At 47.9% G+C, this 21,993-nt stretch overlaps 1 pseudogene; it reads right to left on the reverse strand.

The window, feature by feature from the left end:
- The window catches only part of LOC146186705 (uncharacterized), a 32,139-nt pseudogene extending 11,194 nt beyond the window's left edge, over positions 1-20,945 (reverse strand).
- Positions 20,946-21,993: the final 1,048 nt, after the last annotated feature.

Below are 21,993 nucleotides of genomic sequence, written 5' to 3' on the forward strand. Positions count from 1 at the left end.
TGCGTGGGCGTTTATTACCAGTTCGCTCATACCACGGCTGCCAGTGTCAACTATGCAACGCGCGAAAATTTTTAGAAATCATCATCATCATCATCAGCCTGATTATACCCACTGCAGGGCAAAGGCCTCTCCCATATTTCTCCACTTAACCCGGTTCTGTGATAGCTGCATCCACTTGACCCCTGCGAACTTCTTAATCTCATCCGCCCACCTAACTTTCTGCCGCCCCCTGCTCCGCTTTCCTTCCTTTGGAATCCAGTTTGTTACCCTCAGCGACCATCGGTTATCCTCTCTTCGCACTACATGTCCTGCCCATGTCCATTTCTTCTTCTTAATTTCTACTAGAATGTCGGTAACTTGATTTATTTCTCTGACCCACTCTGCACGCTTTCTATATCTTAATGTTACCCCTAAAATTTTTCGTTCCATAGCCCTCTGGGTTGTCCTCAACTTAAGTAGAACTCTCTTGGTTAGCCTCCACGTTTCAGCCTCATAGGTGAGTACAGACAAGATGCAACTGTTGTATACTTTCCTCTTGAGCGATACCGGTAAGCTGCTAGTCATAATCTGCGAGTGCTTGCCAAATGAGCTCCATCCCAATCTTATTGTTCTTGTTATTTCCTTTCCGTGGTCCGGATCTGCGGTTACTACCTGTCCTAAGTAGACATATTCGCCTACTACTTCCAGTATTTCGCTACCTAATGTAAACTGCTGTTCCTTCCCGAGGCTGTTGAATATTACCTTAATCTGCATATTGATTTTCAAGTCCACCTTTCTACTTTTCCTGTCTAGGTCATCAATCATTATTGGCAGTTCATCCCCCGAGTTGCTTAGCAAGGCAATGTCATCAGCAAATCGCAGATTACTGAGATATTCTCCATCTACCCTTATTCCCAACTGCTCCCATTCCAAGTCTCTGAATACTTCCTGTAAGCAAGCTGTGAATAGTACTGGGAAGATTGTGTCTCCTCGCCTAACACCTTTCTTTATTGCAATTTTGTTACTTTCTTTATGCAGAACTATATGGTTGCTGTGCAGCCACTATATATATCTTCCAGCACTTTCACGTACGGCTCGTCTACCCCCTGATTTCGCAATGCCTGCATCACCACCGAGGCTTCAACTGAGTCAAATGCTTTTTCGTAATCAATGAATGCTATGTATAAGGGCTGGTTATATTCCGAGCATTTTTCTATCACCTGATTGATGGTATGGATATGATCGATAGCAGAGTACCGTTTCCGAAACCCTGCTTGATCCTTTGCTTGATTGCAGTCTAAGGCTGTCCTGATTCTATTAGCGATTACCTTAGTAAATACCTTATACGTAACAGACAGTAAGCTGATTGGTCTCTAATTTTTAAGGTCCTTAGAGTCCCCTTTCTTGTGAATGAGGATAATGTTTGCATTCTTCCATAGTTCCGGTACCGTCGATGACACCAGGCACTGCGTATACAGGGTGGCCAGGTTTTCTAGCACGATATCCCCCCCGTCCTTCAGCAAATCTGTAGTTATCTGATCCTCTCCAGCTGATTTCCCCCTTTTCATAGTTTCTAGTGCTTTCTGGACCTCGTCCTTCGTCACTGGTGGAACGTCTGACTGTTTTTCCCTACTGCCAATCTCATTACGGTCCTGACTACTTTGGCTACTATAGAGATCTGTATAAAACTCCTCGGCTACTTTGACTATCTTTTCCATATTAGTGACGACGTTGCCCGCCTTGTCCCTTACCGCATACATCTGGTGTTTGCCTATGCCCAATTTCTTCTTTACCGCTTTAAGGCTTCCCCCGTTTTTTACAGCATGCTCAATTTTCTCGATGTTATACTTCCTTATGTCGGCCGCCTTGCGCTTATTGATTAGCTTTGATATCTCGGCCAATTCGATCTTGTCTGTTGGATTGGAAGTTTTCATACTCTGGCGTTTCTTAATCAAATCTCTCGTCTCCTTAGACAGCTTACCGGTATCCTCTCTAACTATCCTACCGCCTACTTCTACCGCGCACTAAGTAACGATATCTCTGAAATTATTGTTCCTTGCCTCTAGGGTAATGTCGCCATCCTCAGTTAGAGCTGAATACCTATTCTGTAGCGAGATCCTGAACTCTTCTGCCCTCTCCTTCACCGCTAATTCGTTGATGGGTTTCTTTCTCACTAATCTGTTGCGTTCCTTCTTGAGATTTTGGCTAATTCGGGACCTCACCATCCTGTGGTCACTGCATCGCACTTTCCCGATTACCTCTACATCTTGAATAATGGCGGGGGTTGAACACATTATGAAGTCGATTTCGTTTTTAGTCTCCCCGTTAGGACTTTTCCATGTCCATTTCCGGTTCTTCCGTTTGCTGAAGAAGGTATTCATGATTCTTAAGTTATTGCGCTCTGCAAACTCAACTAGTAACTCCCTCTGCTATTCCTAGAACCAATGGCATAGTCACCTACTGCCTGGTCTCCTGCCTGTTTTTTCCCTACCTTGGCATTGAAGTCACCCATTAGTACAGTATACTGCGTCTTTACTTTTCGCATTGCCGATTCTACATCTTCATAGAAGCTTTCAACTGCCTGGTCATCATAACTACATGTAGGTGCATAGGCTTGTACAACCTTCAGTTTATACCGCTTATTAAGGCAAATTACGATGCCTGCAACCCTCTCATTATTAGTATAGAATTCATCTATATTACCTTCTATATACTTATTGACAAGGAAACCTACTCCTAGTTGTCGCCTCTCTTGTAAACCTCGATAACACAGTACATGCCCATCCTTCAGTATAGTATATGCCTCATTCGGCCTCCTAACCTCACTAAGCCCTATGACATCCCAATTCATGCCCTCTAGTTCCTCTAACAGCACTGCTAAACTAGCTTCACTAGCTAGGGTTCTAGCATTAAACGTTGCCAGGGTCAGTTTCCAATGGCGTCCTGTCCAGCGGAGCCAGGCTTTCTTAGGACCCCCTGCTGCGTCACAGGACTGACCGCCGCCGTGGTCAGTTGTTCCGTAGCCGCTGGTGACTGAGGGCCGGGGTTTTATGGAGCTTATCATAGGAGGTTGCGGCCAATTACTGCACCAGGGTGGCCAACTCCTGTTCTGGTGAGTGAGTGCGTTGCCGTAGGTGTTCACCGCCATCAGGTCGCACCCCAAACTTGTTTATGCAATTCCATCGACACGCGGTTTTTTTTTTCTTTCATCCGGTGGAGAATTGCGCGGCACCGGGATTTAACCCCGGTCCTCTTGCATGCGAGGCGGATGTTCTACCGCTACGCCACCGCTGCACAGTTCCACTATTTCGCTACCTAGTATTTCGCTAGAAAGAAATAGCGTGCACTTATTTTTGTCTGCACGGGTACATCCCATTTCATAATGTGGTGCATTGCTGGGGGGAAGTTTTTTTTTTCTTAATAATGCGAAAGCACTACTTCGCTATGGTCACAGGTTTCTGTGCGCAGACCGCGTCAGCGAAATCGGGTCCGCAGCAGTTGTGAGTAATTGAGAAGCGGTAGAGGTTAATGAGTCGTGTCAATCGATAGACTGTGACATAATGCTGTGTCCGAAAAATAATTAGGTTAATAAGTCAATTAGGTAATTAGAGGCAAGAAATGTAAAAGTAAAGGCAAAATGGTCTAATTACCCAATAACTTGGTGCCACATTTCAATGTATAAAATACCAAAACAGTTAATTAAATCAGCCAATTAGGGTGCCATCAAGGATATGACGTCGTGCAACCGGAAGTAGAGCCGTAAAAGGGCATAGGAAGGGATTGGTACGCAATTTGAAAGTACCAAAGACAGATAGGTAAACAAGAAGTGAATTACGCAACTAGAAGCAACCAACAGCAGCATCCTTGCTTTCGCATTACTCCAATGCAGATTCTGCAGTGTTCTTCAATTTTTTATTTTATACTGTTGGCCTGAGGCTGTTATAGGGTGGTTACAAAACAGTTGCAGAATAGCAGTACTGCTAGGGTTAAAGCAGGTAATGCAACGTGAGTATGCTAGAATTGGCACAACTACAGAGCAAGAAAAAAGAGAAATTTTTCAGGATGTCATCTTCCTACAGCTGTAGGAAGATGACATCCTGAAACATCCTGAAAAAAAGATGACATCCTCTTTTTTTAATTTTTGATTAGATTTGTTATAGTTACTGATGCATACCTAGTGTTCCAAGGTATTGTGTAGGTGTTCTCGATATGGTATCAGCTGCTCTCTTAATTGCGCTGCCACATAGAAGAGCAGAATATATAGCATTCTTAGAAACAATGCCAAGAGTGTACTTTATAAAACTACCAAGTAATAGTTGGAGAATGTCTATGAAGCCATGAGACTCTCCTTAATTTAACAATTTGTCGAAGGAATAGTAATTTTAAAACACTCATTGGAAAGTTGTTACGATATTAAAACAGTTAAAGACATTGAGACATAGCACTATTTTTTTTCTCTTCTTAGAGCAACATTTTTTCTTTTTTCTTCCACTCTATGCATAGAGTGTGTCATTGCATATTCTAGTGTACAAGATTTAGTGCACCCATACATATCCTTTTTCTGTCCCTATTGTTTCATTCCCTAATGTGTATACTGCATACTTGGGTTGTCGCTGCTGCCCATTGAAACCCTACAAGCCCACTTGTGGCTTTGGTGTTCCTGCACTACTTTGTAAACATAACGAGATTTAAGTTTATCATTATTATATTCTGCTAGGCAGCATAGGGGAAGCATTGGTACTGAATGCAGTACAGGAAGTTGTCTATTTGATATTTGTTACAGCATAAACAAAGAGGCAAGAATTTCATTTTTGCTATAGAAGCCAGGATGCTCCTGGCAGCCCTAAATAATACATGTCTGGGCTTACCTGCGTTCCGGACGGGTAAACGAACCTGCACAGCTACGTTGTGCAAAGTGGTGCAGCGGGGCCTTTGTGAAGCATCAGTGTCTACTGCCAAGCTTTTGGCACCAGTTGATGAGCCCTGTCATAATTGAATAGCAATTAGGTTCTTTAGCTACATTCATTGTATGCACAATTTTGTGATGCAGGATGAATGACTTGAGGAATGCATATAAATAAATGATGGAGCCTCGTAGCTTACCTCTTCATGTTCTTCATGTTCTTCATGCTGTCTTCGTCATCAATTGTGGCAATGTTAGCCTGGAAACCACAGTTGGTGAGATGTAAAAATGCAGCATACTGCATATTGTGACAACTTGGCACAATTCGACCGCAACACAGGGATGGCGAGCGTGTTATGGTTTACCTCTTTATGTCCTTGCGAGGATGTGCTAGCTCCATCACTTGTTGTGTGAATAGTTTCCTGTTGGAAGGCAAATGAGCAATAATTAAAAGCGCTGTAAACTATGTGACAAGCCTGATAAGTGATGAAGTACTTCAACGGTAAATTTATACTCTCAATGACTAAAGAAGGATAATAAAAGGAGCTTTGAGAGAAGCTAAATTAGGCACAGAGAAAATTAACAGGTGAACAAAAAGCTGATTGTAGCCGCCTGATTTCGGTGATAACTCTGTCAGCTCAGTAGCAGTAGCCATGAATGTGTTTAAACTTGCTCCTGCAGCTCTCACTATGGATCCTAAAATCCAAGAGACGAGTCTCATTTCAGGCATATTTATTTCAACATGCGCTTCATGAAAAATGTCATGAATATGACAACTACTATAGCAGAAGAAACCTAGCCGATTAACCGCATCATCGGAGTTTTGGCGTTGTGGCGTTCATTATTTTTCTTGGGGGTATTGTTATGCTCATGCTCCCGGAAGAAGTAGGCTGTACGTACAGAACTGCTGTCCCCACGATCCACTGAGGGCTGCTGCACGCTTGTTCCTGATTGTATGGAGGGAGCTGCACCTGGGAGTAGTTGGCGGCGCATCCGGGGAACTCCGAAGATCTCTCTCACGGACGGATTGTAAACATAGTCTTCTATACGAAAATGTAGAGAACACACATTTGCGTGCAGTGGTGCAACGCCTCTGCATTTTCGTAGCGGCACCGCCTTCAACCATGCCGAGCGCCGCGGCTCATCTCTTGGCACCTGATGGTAAGCGACCTCAACGGCAGTGTCGCTATCTCGCTGTGACACGGCGCGGCTGTTCGGACAGCCTACGACATCGCATTGCCCGGCCTTTTTTGTTACCGTAGCAGCAGTTTCCATCCAGCTGAACGGCGTTGAACTGTTGCGGATCGAAAACGTGATGACGACGCAGTGGGGGTGCTGATTTCTGTCTCTCTAAAGAGATTACGACGTACTGCCGTCCGCGCACGTTGGATTTGAGCGTCGCACACAGAGGCACTTAGCAACGCGCAGTGCTTGAGCGTGATGAAAACTGCTGAAACGTCCACGAGAATACTTCGCAGGTGCGTGCAGAGTGATGATCCTCGATCAGCACTTAGGTTAGGCGCATCTGCTGCTCCGAGCTCGTGTTTCAGGCGCCGCGGGTAAAACGAAACTACGCACGAAGTGGATGAGGCGGACCCACGCCGAAACATAACCGAAACTGAGGTGGGCATCTGTGGCGCCGCCAAGTATATTTTTATATTGGTCTTGCTAGATTTCTGCTGTCTTTTCGCCGTCGTTTACGTGTGATAAATGCATGTCATGTTATCATGTTTGAGAAAAACGTACTACCGCATTAAAACATGCAACGTAATTCGCATTTGTCAGCCTCTGGGATCCCTAGCGCGTCACGTGATTTGCAGTTGCGAGCCTCGGCCATTTCGGCTGTGGTGGCGATACCTGTATTTCTGTTATTCTTCTTTACTACCTTATAACAGCTCTGTTTTCAGAAAGAGTGGTCTTTTTGTAATCAGGAACTGAAATTCTATCGATGCAAACCCACTTTCTTTCTCTCTTTAGTGTCCCTTTAAGCCTCTATACTCCTTCTAGTATGTTCACTATATGCAACGTCATGACTATGTCACAATTAAAATGGATCAATGCAGCCTTTTTTTGCCCCCAGGCACGCCACCTTTTTCCTCGAATAGTACCATTGGCCCAATGCATTGAAAGGAACCACGTAGTAATTATTTATTACTCTTAGAATTGAAATCATGCCCTAGTATTCAATATGCAGTAATGCTCGTTTTCTTGCCGACTCTGCAATTTTATATGAACTGCTTTTCCAGAGTTCTGTTTCGGCATGTCGTGCGTACCACGCCTTTGACTTACCCTGAAGCAAACACATATGAGTAGATATATATCTTGCTCACATCTTTCGGTAAAGCAGAGATCTGTACTTGTAATGCGAGTCGCATAAGAGCCTCATGACACGTATCTTTATGGCTGCTTCTTTGATCTATTAATTCAGAGTTCAGCCCACATATTCACGTAGTGTTGATGATAGTAACATTTTATTTAATTTGTACCTTGTTTTTTTCTTCAGTGGGCTACCCACGGCTTGTCTTGAAAGCTAGTAGTAATACCTGTTAAAATACCTACAAAAAATAAAGCTGTCGCTGATTTTTATATCCTGAATACCGTATTGGAAAATATATAATACAGAACCGTCAAGCAAGGAGAATTCCCCAAGTGACCTGTACGATGCTATCCATATTGAATTATTATCTATCACACTCTCATCTTGTTACAACGATTGCAGCATAGAGGTCATTAAAAAGCGTTTTAAAGAAAACTTAACGTTCTTGGTGTCGTTCACAAACTAGCAGGTAAGAGGTATTCAATCTGTTTGAAGGTAAGCTATAGAGCCTATTCACGTGACGTCATTGCAGCCTTCCTGGCAACCATGGAACGCATGACGCAACTTGAGAGAGGGAGAAAGAAGGAGAGAGAGAGGGCCTACGGCGAATCATGACACGGCGTCGGTTGGACGGCGTTCCGAACGGCGTCTCAAATATCCGACAAACGCCGGCAGCGTATTTTGGTTTACTCGGTACGGTGGATCTGCAAGAGAGAAAACGACAGAAGAGACAAAGAAAGCGGGCTGTTCCGACTAGGATCTACCGCTCCTAAGAGCCGAGCGGCCTAGCGATTCGAGGCGCATGCTTTTTCAATGGGCGTCATGTTGGCCGCGGCACTGCCTTGAGAGAGCCTATAATAATGATGATAATAATGATAATAACAATATTAATAATAACAAGAATAATATAATTATTATTAATTGGTTCACAGGAAGAGAAAGGCGCAGTATCTGTCACACTTGTTTCTCTGGACACCTGAACCGCGCTGCCTTTGGGGGCGGTAGATGTTAGTTGGAACAGCCCGCTTTCTTCGTCTCTTCTGCCGTTTTCTCTCTTGCGGAGCCATCATAACGAGCAAACCCAAATACGCTGACCGGCACGCAGTAAGGAGGACACTAGTAGACGCTTTTTAGTCTCGAACCGCCTAACTTTATGGCGTCTCCGCAGCACAGGGTTGCTACAACCGCCGCCTGCTATACCTGTTAGTGAGTAGGGTCTATAGGCGTTTCTACACCGCACATGTGCTCCAAATGTCAGCAAACAATATAACTAAACCTAAAAGTATTTCCACACATCAGGTTAGACGGAAAGTGTATTGTCAACAAATGCTTGGTGCACATGACCAACACAATGAAAACGATTTTCAAGAATATGAATGTCAATGAATCCCCAACAACGAGGCTGAATCTTGATGAAGCTGCTGCAGCGCCTTATACTGAAACGAATAGATGCCTTTTTTTTCCTCCCCTCTTCTTACCAGATTCGAGCACACTATCGCCATTATAGGAATCTACCATCAGTCAACCCTTTTTTGACAAGTGCGAAGGTTTCATTGACTGATAACATCAGACAATGGTGTTTCTCACTCTTCGAGCATTTGCTCAGCATTCATTGCTACTGTGGTGAACTTTGTACATTTTAAGGTATGCGGCTCCTCGGTATAATGTTTGGTCAATTTGTTTTTTTTATTTGTTTATGTAAATGCAGGTATTCATTTGCCTTATCTTCATTCCTGCATTCCTCTAAAGGCTATTCACCTAGGCTGCTGGTATTTTTTGTGACACTTTTATTTCGCCATTTCGTAGAAGTCGGTGTGGGCTGAGAACATTTTCGTCTCCCCAGCACTTCTACAAACTAACTTGTCTTGTCGGAACTCGATGGCGGAATCAGAGGACAAACTGCTTGAGTCTGGCTCCTTATTTTAGTGCACAATCTCCTATTCAGATATCCAACTCCAGCAAATAAATTGCCGACGGGTTTGTGCCTCAGTATAGTCGCTGTAGTAAAGCGTTCCTTGGCGTATCAATACGGTCCCCGTGGGGAACAATCATGGGAGCGATGTGTAATCTAACACACATATTTATCATAAGAAGCGAATAATGAAGGCCGTAGCTCTGGGACAAGAGGATGCACCCACGTGCAGACTGCAACCAACTCTTGCGCTTCCTATTGCGCGCTGTCGCCTCCATAAACATCCATCGGCACACTAAAGCGTGCCTACGTACTACGCATTTGATATATGCTAGAAGATTACCATTTTTGTATGTGTCTATAACACTGAAAAGCACCGCTTACTTGAAGTCCCACCTCGCGTCTCCAATCATGTACTCGCTAGGCCGTCGCGCTCGTTGTCAACAACATAACGGCCTCTGGCTCCAGCGCCAAGCAAAATATGACGCTAACAATCTGGTACTAGGTTCTTTCAGGAATTTCTAATATATAATTTTATGACCATCCCATTTTAGCCCAATAGTGTTAAATGCTCCTTCCTTCAGAAAACTTGGTATGGGTTATGACTTTATGAGCGGGAGATCATGGGGATACTACATGATAGCCCTTGTTGGCACGAAAACTGCGTAACACTCTTTGGTCGCCCTGGTGAGTGCAGTAACGAGACAATGTCATTAGTGGCGAATAGCCGAGGCTAATGTCTGTGTTTGTAGAGTGAAATCCAAATTTTATTGTCCGGCACCCTTTGTATCGGAAAGGTGTTTTACTACCTTACAATAGCAGCGCCGCCCACAGCTTGTACAAAAATGCCTGCAAATAAACTTTTCGGGTTAATATTCCTGTCACTATGTAGTCGGCTCGGTCTCATAATAGCTTCACGTCACGATACACGGTGTCACAAATGTGGCCACTTTGTATCGAATAAGTCGTCTGAGCGACGTAGCTATAACGATGGAACTTCTGAAAGCGCCGCCATGATTGCAAATGACAGCGAACATCGCTCGAAAACTGAAGACGCTTTACGCAGAAGTCTGACCTCTTCCGGCAGGCACACACGACGAAGGAACAATCACGCAGTGAAGCGGAAAACGCCACGCTCCTGTTGAGAGTAGCCTACGATGAAGCGCTGGACGGGTTCAGCACTTTGAAGTTCGAGGTTGCAGAAAGCAAGGAGAACTGCGACACGCTGGTTGGGCAGTTTGAGGCCAACTTCACCTAGGTGAGCAATGAAGTTCATGAATGCTGCGTATTTCTAACATGGAAGCAGGCAGAGGGAAAGTCTTTCAAAAAGTTTGTTCAGGACCTAAAGCAATAGGGCGCGCAGAGCAGTTTCGGAGACCAGCATGATTCCTCGATCAGAGACCAGATCGCGTTTGGCACAAACGACTTAAAAACTGCGCTAGAAAATGCTACAAAAAATTCTTTAACGTTGTTGAAAGCTGAAGAGTTTATTAGTTATTCAAGGTTGCAGAGTCTTTACCGCCGCGCAAGCAGGTCTGGAACGTGGACCGCGGATGCAGAATGCAGTACAGGAAACGTGGATGCGCCGATGCTGTTTCAAGGCACCGGCCTCAAGGGAGAAGCAAAAGGGGCGAGATGGGAAGAAAACAGCAGAATTACAAGAAGTGCCATCAACAGTACAATCCTGGGCACTATCTAGCATACGGAAAAAAGTGCAATAAATGCCACAAATTTCACAATTTTTTGGTTTGCTGTGCAGTAATGTCCAAAGTAGGTCGTCAGCTAAGAAAGAAGCGACGATGACTTTGTGGTTCTGGAGGTTTGAGCTGAAAGAGGAAGCAGCAAGGACTTGACAGTGGAAGCTAAAGTTACTGGAAAAAATATTTTCTTCATGGTAGACACCGGGTCTCAGGCCAGCCTACTTTCATTATTGGTTTACGCAAAACGCTGCACACACGACTTGGTGTCTACTCGTGCTGTACTGCGAGCGTGCAACGGCGGTGTCATAGCACATTTCGGGACGACAACACGGGAGGTGACTGTTGGTAACGCTTCCACTACCATTAGGTTTCGTTTTTAAAATGACCGCCACTCCTACTAGAACTGGATGCAAGCGATGCCTTGAGACTTCTCCCGCGCACCGTGGCAACTATAAACTTTTCGCAGTAGAAGAAAATTAGGAGTTTTAGGTATGAGCACCAGGCATTAGGCTGCCTGAGGCAACCCTGCAGCATGGTCAACCAACTAGATGCGAAGCCCATCATCCGACCAGCATGGTGGGTCCACCTGCCCCTGCGAGAGCCTATGAGGAAGGAGCTGCGAAGAATGGAGCGTGCGGGCATCATCCTGAAGGAGGACGGTCTCACAGATTGGGCAAGCCCCTTGGTTTAGGTTTAGAACATGGAAAATTAAAGGTTTGCACTTTTTACCGCTGTCTTACCACTATCTTTGTATGCAATTCGGAATCTCATCAGCGCCAGTTTTTTAGATGCAAACGAGGGAAGTCTTCCAGGGCCTTCCCGGTGTACGCGTGGACGTTGAAGATATGGGCGGCAACCAGAAAAGAACATGGTGAAAGATAACGGAAGTGATGAAAGTGGCTGAGAAAGCAGGTACAACATTAAACGCAGAAAAATGCAAGTTTGGCGTTACTGAAGTGCAGTTCCTATGTGACATCAATTCAAACAGGCATTTCGCCTAAACCAATGCTCGTCAAAAGTTGGCTTGAAGTTCTTGTGCCCAGATGCACACATGAAGCCTGGCGCTTGATTGGTGTGCAGAATTGATCAGGCAAATATATGTCTCTCCTATCTGAAAGAATGGCATCCATGAAATCACTTATCAAATCTCGCTCAGAATTCGAGAGGACTAAAAACAACAAGCGGGAGTGGAAAAGTTTATCACAGATTCTAAACACGACAACTATTCTATAATTGTAGTAATCCAGATCGCCATCAGCTCGCGCGCCAACCCGAAGAGGTAGACGAAGTGGAGCCGGAGCCTTGTTGGCACTGCACTGTTGGCAAGCTGTTGGTTCGCACGCTACCCCCCTCGCTTTGGTTTGCGGACATTGCATACGGTCTTGGTGCTCCAATAAACACCTTACAATTGGTGGAGGTGTCTCGGTCGTCGCCCCAATCCTCCTCGAAAATTTCACCCTGGAACTTCGGAACCGCACGCTACCGCCTTCGGTCACATCCATGCAGCACGCTCCCAGCCAACCATCGGCGCCCATCCCTGCCACTCCTGCCACCATATTCTGTCCCGGGGCACGACGCCCCCGTGACCCACCTTTCTTCAGTGGTACCGACGACCACGACGTTAACGACTGGCTGGCCTCTTTCGAGCGCGTCAGCACTTACAACCGCTGGGACGATTCCATAAAACTGAGCAACGTCCTCTTCTACCTCACGGACGTGGCAAATCTGTGGTTTCGAAACCACGAAGCCGATCTTTCGACATAGTCTGTCTTCAAGAAGAGCTTCGCGGATGTCTTCGGCCGTCCTGCGGTACGCAAACTCCGCGCCGAACAACGCCTCAATGCACGGCTTCAACTTCCTGAAGAAACGTTTACCAGCTACAATGAGGACGTGGTTGACCTCTGCAAGCGGGTCAATCCGTCCATGCCCGAGCCCGAACGAGTCACACATGTTCTAAAAGGTCTCACTGATGATGCGTACTATATGATGTCGGCCAGGGACCCCACTTCCGTATCCGACATTATAACCCTGTGCCAGAGATTTAACGAGCTACGAAAGCAACGCGCTTCTACGCGGCGGGCTGCCGCACCTTCCGGCATTGCTGGCTTGGCACTGGCTACGTCGTCGGCGGAACAGCCTCAATTTATGCAGAATATCCAAGACTTCATCCGCGAAGAAGTTGCACGCCAGCTGTCCCTCCTCCATCCAATTCAGCCGACCGTCTGCACTTCGCAATTAGCGCCGGCCAACGCGCCATCCATATCGCCGGCTATCCGCCAAGTTATCGAGGAGAAAGTCGCCGAAGCGCTGCCTTCTAGTGTTCCCATCGCTCCTGTGCAAGCCCCACTCACGCTCAAGTAACCGCTGGAACGCGCGGTCCGCTTCCTACATCGTCTTACCAGAATGGCCCTACATTTTATTCTCCACCTCGTTTCAAGGCCCCTCCGTCTCCGATCTCTCGGCCGCGATGCCGCATTACGAACCCATGGCGAACCGCCGACAATCGCCGAATTTGCTATGCTTGCGGGCTCCCGGGTCACGTCGCTCGCCTTTGCCGTCAGCGCCCGTTTCATCCTGAGAACACAGTCCATCAGTACCACTACGATCCCGAGCCGCCCTTGAGCAACGTCTCTTCTGGATCGTCTCCACCTCGGGCTCAGTACTCGACACGCCGTTCGCCTTCGCCTCGCCGACGATCCATTTCGCCGATGCTCCGACGACAGGGCCCTACGCAAGGGGAAAACTAAATGCCGCAGTTCCGGAGGCAAGAACTGCGCGTTTGACGAACTCGTTAAGTCCTCCGCCTTCTCCCGCCAACGTCATGGAAGTGTTCGTAGAAGGTTTTCCCGTTCTTGCGCTGGTGGATACAGGTGCTGCCGTTTCCGTAATTAGTGATGCCCTTCGCCGCAAAATTCGCAAGGTCGTGACGCCGCTTTCTGCCTTTTCGCTTCGTACGGCCAGTTCAGAGCGCATCACCCCTGTGGCAGCGTGCACTGTACGAGTTTGCATCAAAGACATTACGTATCTCGTCGAAATGGTGGTGCTTTACGGCTGCTCCCACGACATCATCCTCGGCTACGACTTTCTGTCGACTCACAGTGCTGTGATTGATTGTGCCCGTGCTTAAGTTGAGCTTTCCCTTGTGTGTAATCTTTCCCTGTGTGACCAGCCTGTGCGCTCTGCTAAACTCCTTGTAGCTGCAGACACCGACATTCCTCCCTTTTCTTCTGTTCTCGTTCCCCTTATTTCGACATCTGTCCTCCCTAGTCCTGTTCTCTTTACGCCCAAACTCGCCTCCGCCCACCATAACCGCCTCCTTCTTCCTTTCGCCGTTCTAACGATTTCTGATGGCAGCTGTGTCATCTATGCTTCCAATCCTTTTCCCTGCCCGACGGTTGTTCTTCGCGGGGCTACATTGAACCTCGGCTACATTGAAGAGCTGGACCCTGATCGCACTTACATGTTCTTCGCACCTGAAGTTTTTCCTCATGTCGCGGCCCTGACGTCTTGTGCTGCTACAAGTGATGAGCTTCCTGTCGACGCCCTTCATCGAGCTATCGCGACGGACCTTCCGTCCGCCCAACGGGACCAAATAGTCGCCCTCCTTCAGCGCTTCAGTGCATCTTTCGACGTGTCCCAGCCTTCTTTGGGCCGCGCCTTGACCGTTTCTCATGCAATCGACACTGGTTCTCATGCTCCCCTGCGGCAGCGACCATATCGCGTGTCGCCCACTGAGCGCCGCGTCATTCGTGACAATGTCGCCGATATGCTTCAACGGGGCATCATACGACCATCTCATAGCCCTTGGGCCTCCCCCGTAGTGTTGGTGATGAAGAAAGATGGCACGATCCGCTTCTGTGTGGACTACCGGCGTCTGAATAAGATAACCCGCAAAGATGTTTACCCACTACCATGAATTGACGACGCGCTAGATTGTTTGCAAGGAGCGGTGTTCTTTTCGTCGCTAGATTTGCGCTCTGGCTATTGGCAAGTACCGATGGCTTCCGCTGACCGCCAGAAAACAGCCTTCATCACTTCCGATGGCTTGTATGAATTCAATGTGATGCCATTCGGACTGTGCAACGCCCCCGCCACCTTCGAGAGAATGATGAAAAACATTCTCAGAGGGCTCAAATGGGAAACGTGTCTTTGTTATCTAGATAACATTGTCGTTTTCTCGAAAGATTTCCCTTCCCACCTTCTGCGCCTTCAGCGTGTCCTTACGTGCCTTACTGAAGCCGGCCTACAGCTTAACTTGAAGAAATGTCACTTTGCCGCTACCAAGCTCACAATACTTGGTCATGTCATATCCAAGGATGGCGTTCTACCGGATCCTGCCAAACTTCGTGCCGTTGCAGACTTCCGCAAGCCCACAACCTTGAAAAAACTTCGCAGTTTTGTCGGTCTATGTTCGTATTTCCGCCGTTTTATCCGCAACTTCGCCAGTATCATCGCCCCTTTAATGCAACTTCTCGCCGGAAGCCCGAACCTCTCCTCTTGGTCACCAGCCTGTGATGCTGCGTTCAGTACACTACGCCGTCTACTGGTCTCTCCCCATATACTCCGCCATTTTGACCCTGCCTGCGCGACCGAAATACACACTGATGCGAGCGGCGTAGGTCTGGGCGCTGTTCTTGCTCAACGGAAACCTTGACATTCCGAGTATGTCGTCGCGTACGCTAGTCGTACCCTCACGAAAGCGGAATCGAACTATTCTGTGACCGAAAAGGAGTGTCTGGCCATCATATGGGCCATTACCAAGTTTCGTCCTTATATTTACGGTAGCCCATTCTACGTTGTTACTGACCACCACGCGCTCTGTCGGCTATCCTCCCTCAAAGACCCCTCCGGCCGCCTCGCCCGCTGGGCGTTACGTCTTCAGGAGTACGATATCCACGTCATATATCGATCTGGACGCAAGCACACCGACGCTGATGCCCTTTCCCGTTCACCGCTTCCTAACGACTCAACGGCTGGCTTCGTTTGCGCCTACGATATGTCGCCGCTCAACGTTGCCAACATGAAATCTGAGCAGCAAAAGGATCCATGGATATCCTCCCTCTCAGTGCGATTAAATCACACTGAGAGTGCTATTTAATCGCACTCTCAGTGGCATGCTAGCCATGTACGTTGATAGCGCTCACTCTCATGGGGACCAAGTGCTACCTTTCGTAACGTACGCCTACAATACGGCTACGCAGACTACGACTGGGTTCTCCCCCTTCTTTCTTTTATATGGTCGTGAACACACGTCCACCATTGATACTATTCTGCCCTCCCACCCCGTCGCTTCAGAGACCACTCTACTGTCTGAACACACACATTTGCCGAAGAATGCCGACAATTGGCGTGCTCCTTCACAACGGAGAACCAGGCTCAACAAAAGCATAACCGGGACCCTACAAATCCAGCGCCTTCATATCCCTCAGGTTCCATCATTTGGCTCTGGGTGCCTTCCTCAGCACCCGGCCTCTCATCCAAACTCCTATCGCGCTATCATGGACCTTACCGAATTCTCGAACAATCTTCTCTCGTCAATTACGTAGTAGAGCCCTTGAACCCATCTCCAGATCATCGCCGCCGCGGCCGAGAAACTGTACATGTCGACCGCCTCAAGCCGTATTATGATCCCCCTACCCTTTCCTCACCATGAGTCGCCAGGATGGCTCCTTTTCTGCCGGGGGTATTGTAGTAATCCCGATCGCCATCAGCTCGCGCGCTAACCCGAAGAGGTAGACGAAGTGGAGCCGGAGCCTTGTTGGCACCGCACTGTTGGCAAGCTGTTTGTTCGAACGCTACCCCCGTCGCTTTGGTTTGCGGACGTTGCATACGGTCTTGGTGCTCCAACAAACACCCTAAGTAGCACACATTGCATGGCCCACCGGGGGCCCGTATGGGCAAGTTGAACTTGGGCAGCCACAATAACACCCACGAGGGCCCGCTTTAGGGATCAAGCGGGCAAGCCCAAAATGGGCTTGCCCCTGCTTTTTCCATCTGGGCATTATATAGGCGTGGAAAGGGCTAACTGAGTACATATTCCCACATCTGGCCCTCAAGGGTCCCGCTTGGGAAATTTTAGGGCCGATGCAAATGAAATTTGGGCTTTGTGTAGGAAAAGCCTGGGCTAATCTATTTGGGGCTGCCCACTCAAAAGCCGAATAGGTCACACATGGGCCGCGGCGGGGCTAAATACGGGTATGCCCGCACATTGCCTACATGGGACCCTTGAGGGGTACTTGAGGGAAGGTCAGACGAAAATGTGGAATTCATGCAGAAAATTCCTGGGCTGCCCCAAATAGGGCAGCCCACCAAAAACCTAGGTAATTTCCGCTTGGGCATTAGCGGGGCAGGCAATTGCTCCTTCCCACTTCTGCGCGCATCGGTCTTTGTGGCGCCATTTAGGGCAGATGCGATGCAAATGTGGGCCTGAAGCAAATAGAAGACGGGCTAGTCTGATTGGGGCTCCCCACGCAAAAACCGAATAGGTCCCGCATGGTTTGCGGCTGGGCTGGAAAGCGACCACACCGCCACGCTGCCCACACGGGTATTTTGTGGGGTACTTGCGGGAAAATGCAACATATATTCGTAGTCCATGCGGTAAAATCAAGATCAGCCCAATCGGGGCGGCCCATGAAATGCCGCAGCGGGCCCCAAATTGGCCGTAGGCGGGCTCACCGCTCTGAAACGTCTCCACCCTATATTTAAGGCACCATTTTATTTATGTAAATCATGTTATACCGGCTCCTAATTGCCTCTTCTGAAGGTTTCACATAACTGCCCTACGTTAATTATGCAGCATCGACCGAAACTATGCAACAGTAACTGTTCCGCTTTACGAGTATGCACTGAGCGACCTCCAAATGTTTCCTGCGACATTACTATTCTACACGCACCACCCAAATAAATATTCAGACCAACATGTTGGGGTTGATGTGGGCCAGCCCACATTATTGTAGTGTTGGGAATAAATTTCTCTCATGTTACTGAGTGTCGTATACAAGCAAAAAAATAGCGCTTAATGTTTCGCAATTGATGATTATTACAACTTGGGCAGCCCCGAAAATGCCAGATTCAACCCATCAGGGCAGCACGTGGGTCAGCCCGAAACGGACTGGCTTTCGCAAATCCCGCGCCTGTATAATTCAGGTATTAGAGGGATTAATCGACTTAAATATTAAAACCTTGATCAATGGGATGGCATTGCCTGCACAAATGTGGGACCCATTAATGATTCTGGTGTGCTGCCCACATTCGTCGACCTGGGCTGAATGCGGACAGCCCTATTTGGGCTGCCCACACGGATACAGATTGGGACCGATAACGGCAGAATTGGGCAGCCCATGCGGGGCCCCTCTGGGTACGTGTTGCAAATCCCGCATGGGGCCCGTATGGGCTGCCCTCACGGGCCCTACGCAGGCCCCCATGTCATAGCCCACTTTGTGCTACTTGGGACCTTACATAATATTTTATTCCCGTAAGCAATCTAAGGTATTCTGCGATGCATCAAAAGACGACATGGGTAGCACACATTTACATTGTCACAACGGTCTGCGGCGACCGATGGCATATGCATCCCGTGTGCTGGCTCAAGCTGAACAACAGCATGCGCAGATTGAAAAAGAGGCACTCACCATTTACTCTGGCAGTGATGGATCTCAGCAGTTCGTTTATGTACTAAAAATTTTCATCGTGACAGATCATAAGCCTCTGCTGTCCATAGCTGCAAAAGAAATTCGTCACATGCTACTTCGACGCCAAAAAATTCTTCCAAGCTTCTCAAGTGCGACTTCGTATTGCAGTGCTTCCTGGCAAGCATCTCATCTCGGTAGACATGTTACCACGATCACCTCCACTATAGCAAGGAGAGGTAAGTCACTAGAGGTTGTCAACCGTTCGAAGACTTCAAGGGCAGCTAAATTCCTTTTCATCTGAGTTTTCCGTGGTGAATGGTCTACTGCTGAAAGGTACAAATGTGGTCATACTAAAAATCACGCGCAGAGCAATTCTCGCAAGAAATTATGCGGGACATTTGGGACTGCAGAAATGCAAATAAAGGGCACGCCACCTCGTGTTTCGCCTGGTATGAGCAGTAACATCACTGTACTAACCCAGAGTTGCCCCACCTGTCAAACATTTTTTTATAACCAACCAGAAGACCCGCTACACATGAGCCCTTTCCCACTGTGTGCATGGTGTCTAATGGGTATGGATGTTTTTTTCGTTTGGTGGAACTTCATACATTGTCGCATACGATGCACTTTCGCACTTCCCAGAAGTAGAAAAACTTTGGAACAGCACAGCAAGGAGTGCATTGCCGCATTTAGTGCCATGTTGGGACGGTACGGTGTACCGCTTGATGTGTACACAGGCAATGAGCTACAGTTGGCAAGGTACAAGTTCGCTGTATTCGCCAGAAAATATAACTTCACTGACGTTACATCAAGTCCCAATTGTCCACAATAGAACGGATTGGCTTATTATGGTGTACAGGTTGTGAAACGCATCATACAAAAGTGAATATGCACGGGATGGCTTCTAGTTAGCACTCGAAATTTACTGACGTTACATCAAGTCCAAATTGTCCACAATCGAACGGACTGGCTTATTATGGTGCACAGGTTGTGAAACGAATCATAAAAAAGTGAATAGGCACGGGATGATTTGTGGTTAGCACTCCTGGCGTAGCGCGGTACACCCTTTGGGGATGACCGATCGCCAGACCTGGCGTCTCGGAGTAAACCTTCCAGATTTTGGCACGGCAACGAAAACCAACGAAAGGAAGCAACATCAAAAATGTGGCGGTAAATCCCTACCATACTTGAATAAAGGATCAATAGTGAGGCAATAGTAACATTGGGATGAAGCGTATTTGGCAAGCACTCGAATATTATGACTAGCAGCTTAGCGACAGTTGCATCTTACCTGTACTCAGTTATGGGACTGAAACATGGAGGCTAACGAAGAGGGTTCTACTAAGTTGAAGACAACGCAGAGGGCTGCGGAACGAAAAATTGCAGGGATATACCATTAAGTGATAAAAAGGGTGCAGAGTGGGTCAGAGAAAAAACTCAAGTTACTCACGTTCTAGCGGAAATTAAGTTGAAATAAGCATCGGCTGGACATGTAGTGCGAATACAAGATAACTGATGGTCGCGTATTGTAACAAACGATTCCAAGGGAAGAAAAGCGAAGCAAGGGTCGGCAGAATCTCAGGTGGGCAGATAAGTTTAAGGCGTTTGCAGGAGTCAGTGGATACAGCTAGCACAGGTCCGGATTAATAGCAGGATTATGCGAGAGGCCTTCCCTAGTTACATTGAAGATGCCTATTTGTGCCTCATGATGCACTCCGCATGGTGCTGGCAAAAAAACCCATCATAGTGGCCTCAGCGTACAACCACTGTCACAGCTTCGACGAGTTGTGCAAGCAACGCCCATGCACTCGTCGCCCTCCTGCCCCTGCCGCATCCATCTCTGGCCTGGCTGTGAAAAGTGGCCATTTGGCTCAAGTTGAAGGTTTTCTCCTTGACAAGGTTGCCCGGCAGCTTGGGATCCTGTCTGGTCCACGCCCGTCATCCTGTCATCCTACGGCCCTACGGCCCGACACACCACCAAGCAGAAGGTTGCAAATGCACTTCCTAGTTTTGTGCAGACGGCGCCTGCGGCAACTCCAGTCAACCCTATTTTACTCCACCTCACCCCACACCTGTTGCTGCACTTTTAGGCTACGGCCCCTGTTGTCGTGCCGCGTCTTCGATGTCGGTGCAGATGTCTCCCACGTATGCCTCCCAAGTTATCGCCCGAACTTCGCCGCAACACTCATTTGCCTACGTGCCCACTACTGCGCCATCGTCTGTCGCTCCAAAGCTCCGGTCAACGCCAGTTCTCTACATTCCTTGGGGAAATAATGACAACCAGCATATCGCTATGGCTGCAGTATTCAAGGCCACATCTCCGTCCTGGTTCGCCGTGGTCTGCGCCCTTCACCTGCACGCTGTACCTGATTACTAATATTGGTATATGACACCTTGAGCCCACCTTTGGTGACATCTGCAAGGACGCCGCACAACTCACCAGGCCATCAGCACATTTATTTGCACCGCTGGCTATCTCCTCGCCGCCGTTCCTTGTCGCCATTGCGCCGTCGAACCATGAACCAAGGCTCGGAAAAATGGTACAAGCAGTTCCTGTGGAACGAATAGCACACATTTCCTCTACAAGTTCTCGTCCCTCTCCACCGAACATTCTCGAAGTTTTTGTTGCCCCGATTCGTGCACTTGCGGTTGTGGATACCGATACTACTCTTTCCGTCATTATTGAGCATTTCTGACCCTTGCTTCCTAAAGTCTCCATCCCGCCTTCTGGACTCTTTCTTCGCACCGCCAGCGCCGATCCTGTTCAACCATCTGCTGGTTGCACACCACGCGTCGTCATCGCGGACATCTTAAATATTATCGAATATTGAGCACTCGCCTTATGCTCGCAGTACCTAATTTTTTGGCTGGAGATTCTTTCTCGCCACCAGGCTATTATTGAGTGCGCCCGGGCCCACATCGCCTTCTCTGTGCTCTATAACGCGGTTCTCGACGATGCACCGTCTTCCTCTTGCGCCAATTTTGTCGCTTCCGACATGGACATTCCCCAAACTGCATTTAGTGGCCAATTTTTCGTCATTACGACCGCTTCGCCCCTACAGAGGTGGAAATTGATGCCAGCCTCTATGATGTCCTCGCTCAACCCAATCCCGGCCTTGCGACTGTGTAGTTGCTTACGCATCCGGGCGCTAACCAAAGCTAAACATAATTACACCGTAAAGGAAAAGGAGTGTTTTGCAATCGTGTGGGCTTTGAAAGAGATTCGCATATACTTATTTGGCCGCTGCTTCGGGATCATCAATGACCGCTATGCCCTCTGCTGGTTGGCTTCCCTGAAAGACCGTTCTGGATGCCTCAGCTGCTGGGCCCTTCGTTTTTAAGACTTCAATTTGATATCATTTACCGGTCGGGGTGCAAACACTCCGAATCTGACGCTTTACCGCGCTCACCATAGTGCTCTCATGCACCCATGGAGCCGAAATCCGAACCCCAGTTTACAGCCCCTACTTCCCAGGACCTGCCTCTGAAACCATGGTGGGATCCCTTGGTATCTTCGCTCCTCGACGTCCTCACCGCGTCTTCTGCGTCCT

This window comes from Amblyomma maculatum, chromosome 6, assembly GCF_055883805.1.
Source record: "Amblyomma maculatum isolate TAMU_Amacu chromosome 6, ASM5588380v1, whole genome shotgun sequence".
NCBI classification, from domain to species: Eukaryota; Metazoa; Arthropoda; class Arachnida; order Ixodida; family Ixodidae; genus Amblyomma; species Amblyomma maculatum.